The sequence below is a fragment of the Salmo trutta genome, unplaced genomic scaffold (genome assembly GCF_901001165.1).
Source record: "Salmo trutta unplaced genomic scaffold, fSalTru1.1, whole genome shotgun sequence".
NCBI classification, from domain to species: Eukaryota; Metazoa; Chordata; class Actinopteri; order Salmoniformes; family Salmonidae; genus Salmo; species Salmo trutta.
In genome coordinates this window covers 11,210,189-11,216,998 of record NW_021822911.1, presented here as the reverse complement: position 1 = coordinate 11,216,998, position 6,810 = coordinate 11,210,189, and the positions used below count along the sequence as shown (strand labels likewise).

The 6,810-nt window shown below is 41.2% G+C and overlaps 1 pseudogene; it reads left to right on the top strand.

Moving 5' to 3' along the window:
* The first annotated feature begins 236 nt into the window (after window positions 1–236).
* On the top strand, window positions 237–6,552 carry LOC115186469 (zinc finger protein 135-like; annotated as a pseudogene).
* The last annotated feature ends 258 nt before the right edge of the window (window positions 6,553–6,810 follow it).

Sequence of the window (6,810 nt, the reverse complement as noted above, 5' to 3'; positions counted from 1 at the left end):
TTTAATGTCATATTTCCGTTTAGTCAGGTAACGGTAGCTGGCTTGATAAATTAGCCTATCACTAGGCTAGTCGCTAACTAGCTAGGTTAGCTGGCCAACATTCCCGACCATGAGCTCACTAAGTTACTCTCCTGTTAAAGAAGAGGAGGTCTGCTGGACGGAGAAAGAAGCTCTAGTGAAAGAGGAGGAGGAAGAGAGTCTGTGGCTGAACGTGGTCGTGAAAGAGGAAGAGGAGGATGTCACAGTACAAAAAGAAGTTGAGGGTGAGGCTGTTACATTGAAAGAAGAAAAGAAAGATGATGCTTTTTTTGGAGTGAAGGAAGGAGAGAGAACTGTCATATTGAAGGAGGAAGAAGAGGAGGAGGAGACAGAAGATCTGAACACCAGTAAGTCCTGTCTTGAAAATAGTTGTTGAACTGATGCGTGGTTTTAAAACGGCATTCTACTGAAGTTCTGAGCTTAAATGCCGTTTTTTAATGTAGGAATTGATAAAGCTACACTGTAAGATGTGAATACCATCAACAAGCTGGCCAACAACAAAACTTTAACAATGGATTTGCAGCAAAATCACAACTTAGATGTCTCACAGAATGGACTAGCCCTCATTCAATACTGCAATTACATTGTATTAAACTGGAGGGCAATTCCTAGGCCAATATTAACTGCGGTCAAGTGAGCAGACAGTCGCAAAACGCGGTCAGTCCATCTGCTCTTCAGTTTCTTCCTGAAATCGCGTACACAAATTGACTTTACGGAATCACGTATTTTTTCTGGTAGGGAAACTGAGTTGGATGGACTCTCATGCACAGATAGTCGAGACATGGCTACAAATCATTCCAAGAAAACCGTTTGACGCACACTTTTAATTTTGGCGTTGTCAAAAAGGACTTTGATATCGTTGCTAGAGTGAGGCTGCAGTAGTCTAACATGGTGCTGTTTAGCAAATGTTGAATTGTTAAAGCAAGTTGTTTACAGTCATGACATACACTATCTATACAACAGTATGTGGACACCCCTTCAAATTAGTGGATTCGGCTATTTCAGCCACACCTGTTGCCGACAGGTGTATAAAATCGAGCACACAGCCATGTAATCTCCATAGACAAACATTGGCAGTTGAATAGCCTTACTGAAGCGCTCAGTGACTTTCAATGTGGCACCGTCATAGGATGCCACCATTCCAATAAGTCCGTTTGTTGAATTTTTGCCTTGCTAGAGCTTCCCCAATCAACTGTAAGTGCTGTTATTGTGAAGTGGTAACATCTAGGAGCAACAACCGCTCAGTGGTGGGCCACACAAGCTCATAGAACGGGACCGCCATGTGCTGAAGCGCGTAACGAGTACAAATGACATTCTAGACGATTCTGTGCTTCCAACTTTGTGGCAACAATTTGGGGAAGACCCTTTCCTGTTTCAGCATGACAATGCCCCTGTGCACAAAGCAAGGTCCATAAAGAAATGGTTTGTTGAGATCGGTGTAGAAGAACTTGACTGGCCTGCACAGAGCCCCGACCTCAACCCCATCGAACACCTTTGGGATGGATTGGTACGCCAACTGCGAGCCAGGGCTAATCGCCCAACATCAGTGCCCGACCTCACTAATGCTCTTGTGGCTGAATGGAAGCACAGCAATGTTCCAACATTTTCCCAGAAGAGTGGAGGCTGTTATACCAGCAAAGGGGGGACCAACTCCATTTTAATGACCATGATTTTGGAATAAGTTGTTCGACAAGCAGGTGTCCACATATTTTTGGTCATGTAGTGTATCTACTGTAGTCCAAAGTTGCTCTATAGCTCTGTCACCGAAATAAATGTATTTCCTGTTGCCAAGTAATTTCCGGTTTCTATGCCTTTAGTTTTCCTTGTGGACCAATTTATGGGTGAATCCTGAAAGCTATAGATGGATTGTTCCAGAAGGTTGTGTTTTTAGGAATTCATATTGATTCTTGTAGAAACGTTCAATTTTCTTCCACATTGTTCTAGTGTTCTTCCACATTGTTCTAGTGTTCTTCCACATTGTTCAAGTGTTCTTAAGTATGAAGCTGTTAATGTTCTATATTTTATCCTTTGAAAATAGATACGTACAATTATTCTGTGGATGAGCGAGTGCATCTTCAATCTGTACCCATTGTTCCTCTTTAGTGCATTTAACTATACAGTACCAGTCAAAAGTTTGGACACAACTACTCATTCAAGGGTTTTTCTTTATTTTTACTATTTTCTAAATTGTAGAATAATAGTGAAGACATCAAAACTATGAAATAACACATATGGAATCATGTAGTAACCAAAAAAGTGTTAAACAAATCAAAATATATTTTAGGTTCTTCAAAGTAGCCATCCTTTGCATTGATGACAGCTTTGCACACTCTTGGCATTCTCTCAACCAGCTTCAGCTGGAATGATTTTCCAACAGTCTTGAAGAAGTTCCCACATATGCTGAGCACTTGTTAGCTGCTTTTCCTTCACTCTGTGGTCCAACTCATCACAAACCACCTCAATTGGGTTGAGGTCGGGTGGTTGTGGAGGCCAGGTCAACTGATGCAGCACTCCACCACTCTCCATGGTCAAATAGCCATTACACAGCCTGGAGGTGTGTTTTGGGTCATTGTCCTGTTGAAAAACAAATGATAGTTCACTAAGCACAAACCAGGTGGGATGGCGTATCGCTGCAGAATGTTGTGGTAGCCATGCTGGTTAAGTGTGCCTCGAAATCTAAATAAATCACTGACAGTGTCACCAGCAAAGCACCCCCACACCATCACATCTCCTCCATGTTTCACGGTGGGAACCGCACACGCGGAGATCATCCGCTCACATACTCTGCGTCTCACAAAGACACGGCAGTTAGAATCAAAGATCTCAAATATGGACTCACAGACTAAAGGACAAATTTCCCTGGTCTAATGTCCATTTCTTGTGTTTCTTGGCCCAGGAAAGTCTCTTCTTATTATTGGTGTCCTTTAGTAGTGGTTTCTTTGCAGCAATTCGACCATGAAGGCCTGATTCACACAGTCTCCTCTGAACAGTTGATGTTGAGATGTGTCTGATACTTGAACTCTGTGAAGCATATATTTGGGATGCAATCTGAGGTGCAGTTAACTCTAATGAACTTATCCTCTGCAGCAGAGGTAACTCTGGGTCTTCCTTTCCTGTGGCAGTCCTCATGAGGGCCAGTTTCATAGTGCTTGATGGTTTTTGCGACTGCACTTGAAGAAACTTTCAAAGTTCTTGACATTTTCCGGATTGACTGACCTTCATGTCTGAATGTAATGATGGACTGTCATTTCTCTTTGCTTATTTGAGCTGTTTGTGCCGTAATATGGACTTGGTCTTTCAGCAAATAGGGCTATCTTCTGTATACCAACCCTACTTTGTCACAACACAACTGATTGGCTCAAACGCATTAAGAAATATTCTAGTGTTATAGTGTTCTAAAACTTTCCTAGTGTTCTAAAACTTTTGACCGGTAGTGTATATTAAAGGAGATCTAGATTGTAGATCATCAGTTATTAGGTCTGCTATCATGTTATATATATTTATATATTAAAGGAGCTCTAGACTGTAGATCATCAGTTATTAGGTCTGCTATAATGTTATATATATTTATATATTAAAGGAGATCTAGACTGTAGATCATCAGTTATTAGGTCTGCTATCATGTTATATATATGTATATATTAAAGGAGATCTAGGCTGTAGATCATCAGTTATTCTTTATTTTTCCTATTGTCATTCCTATTGTCATTATTGGGGAAGGCACTGTAGCTCAGTGCCTTCCCTGTAGCTCAGTTGGTAGAGCATGGTGTTTGCAACGCCAGGGTTGTGGGTTTGATTCCCACGGGGGGCCAGCACAGGAAAAAAAATGTATGAAATTGTATGAAATGTATGCTTTCACTACTGTAAGTCGCTCTGGATAAGAGCGTCTGCTAAATGACTAAAATGTAAAAATTTAGTTTTTTCCATGTTAATTTTATGTCCTAATTTTATGTCCTGAGATTTTAGAGGATTCTGAAAATATTTTTAGCTGGGGGGCATTTAGTTTTCAATATTGGTCATGTACTGTATATCAGTAAAGGTAGTTTATATTCATGTTTAAAAATACTGACACCTGTTATGTGCAAACAGGAAGGGGGAGAGGGACATCCCTGTCTTGTTCCCATTTCTAAAGCAATTTAATCAGATAATGACTGTAAGTTGCTTTGGATATAAGTGTCTGTTAAATGGCATATATTATGATAAGTAAAGAAAATAAACCTGGCAAATGTCTCGCAGCTCTCAGAAAAGGAATACATGCTAAACCAGTTATGATTTTAAAAGAGAAAAGCAGTAATTAGAAACAACAATGTGATTTAATTACAATTTTAAAAGCTTCTATGAACTTTTATATAAATAAGAATAAAACAACAGTTGAACGGATCCCCCCGCTCTCAGAATGTTGACTTTGTTCTGATAATTCCACATCTTAAGGGTATTTAGCGTTTTTCTGCTTAACGCCGGTTCAGTGGCATTGGGCATCTTTGACTATTGTTATCTACATTGCTCCAGATCCTCCGGTGATACAGCCACGCCAAGCTCCTCCAATATCAGCTTGATAAAGGAACTGGAAAGGTCTCTTTTTTCTACCTAATTTTCCGGTAGGGACAATATTCTCATGTTTTGTCTCAATCTGTTTTCTAGCTGATCCAGCTCATCTTCTAAAGTTTGCACCATTGTTTCCAGATGGGGTATTGTGATGTGATTATGGGGTATTGTGATGTCATTATGGGGTATTGTGATAACAATTTTGTTGTCTTGTTTGTCCACGCACCCACCCTGCACATCTGACAGATTCCACTTTCCTTTCTAACAAATCCACCCTTTTAACAACAGATTGCTACAGTTTGTGTATTTTGGTGTTGTAGCATTGAGAGTATTTTAGCTATGCTTTCCTGGATATCCTTTAGCTGTTTGTTGCTCTCATTTGCATCTCCAAGTTGTTCTTTGTCTTTTTTCCTCTGAGGGAATCCATGGCTTGTTGGGTTCGAGTCTCAGCGTCGCTTTACTCACAGATTGGTTCACTGTTGTATGTAACTGACCTCTCACTCTCCCCCGGTTGCTTGGAGAAAGATTCATCTATCAGTTTTAAAGGCTTCGTTTAAACTATGTTGTCTGGCTTCTACATGTAATCACAGTTTTGATGTTCATGCGCCTCTTTACTGAACCAAGTTTATTTTTAAGGATGAAAGGTTTTAGGATGAAAATTTGTCTCAGGTTGAGGATCTGATTGTGATTTAAAACCTAACAGGAAGACCGTGTTATCAGTTTTGATCTCTCTGTTAAACTAAATACCCTCTTTGTCTTTGGCAGGAGAGAGACCAAACTCAGAGGAACCAGAGGCAGAGGTGTCCAAAACAGCAAGACGACACCACTGCTCCCAGTGTGGAAAGGTTTTTTCCCGTTTAGCATCCCTGAAAAGACATAAAAGAATACATACAGGAGAGAAGCCTTACTACTGCTCCCAATGTGGAAAGAGTTTTACCCAGTTAGGAACCCTGAACATACATAAGAGAATACACTCTGGAGCGAAGCCTCACCAATGCACCAAGTGTGGAGAGGGTTTTTCCCATTTAAGGTTCCTAAAAATACACGAAAGAATACATACAGGAGAGAAGCCTTTCCACTGCTCCCACTGTGGAAAGTGTTATATCAAGTTAGGGAACCTAAAAGAGCATGAGAGGAAACACACAGGAGAAAAGCTTTTCCAATGTTCCCAGTGTGGAAAGAGTATTCACGGAACCTAAAAGGGCATGAGAGAATACACACAAGAGAGGAGAGGACTTACTACTACTGCTCTCAGTGTGGAAAGCGTTTTAGTTGGTTAAAGGATCTAAAACGGCATGAGAGAACACACACTGGAGAGACCCCTTACCAATGCTCTCAGTGTGGAAAGGCTTTCTCTCGTTTAGCGTCCCTGAAGATACACAAAAGAATACATACAGGAGAGAAGCCTTACCACTGCTCCCAATGTGGAAGGAGTTTTGCCCAGTTAGGATGCCTGAAAGGGCATGAGAGAATACACACAAGAGAGGAGAGGACTTACTACTACTGCTCTCAGTGTGGAAAGCGTTTTATTTGGTTAAAGGACCTAAAACGGCATGAGAGAACACACACTGGAGAGACCCCTTACCAATGCTCTCAGTGTGGAAAGGCTTTCTCTCGTTTAGCGTCCCTGAAGATACACAAAAGAATACACTCTGGAGCGAAGCCTTACCATTGCGCCGAGTGTGGAACCGTTTTTCCTCATTTAGGTTCCTTGAAATTACATGAAAGAATACATACGGGAGAGAAGCCTTACCACTGCTCCCACTGCGGAAAGCGTTTTACCAGGTTAGGGCACCTAAAAGAACATGAGAGGACGCACACAGGAGAAAAACATTTCCAATGTTCCCAGTGTGGAAAGAGTTTTACCCATTCACAGACCCTCAAAGGGCATGAGAGAATACACACAAGACAGGAGAGGACTTACTATTACTGCTCCCAATATGTGGAAAGAGTCTTCGTTGTTTAAAGTACCTGAAAAGGCACGAGAGAACACACACTGGAGAGACCCCTTGCCACTGCTCCCAGTGTGGAAAGAGTTTTACCCAGTTTGGGAGCCTGAACAAACATAAGAGAATACACTCTGGAGAGAAGCCCTAGCGGTATACAATAAAGACTGTATACCTGGGTATTTGGAAATAGCCACCACGGGATGGTTTTTCAATACATTATAATATCTGTAGCCACTTCAGTAAATACCTGTAGTCAACTTGTGCAATACATTAGGAG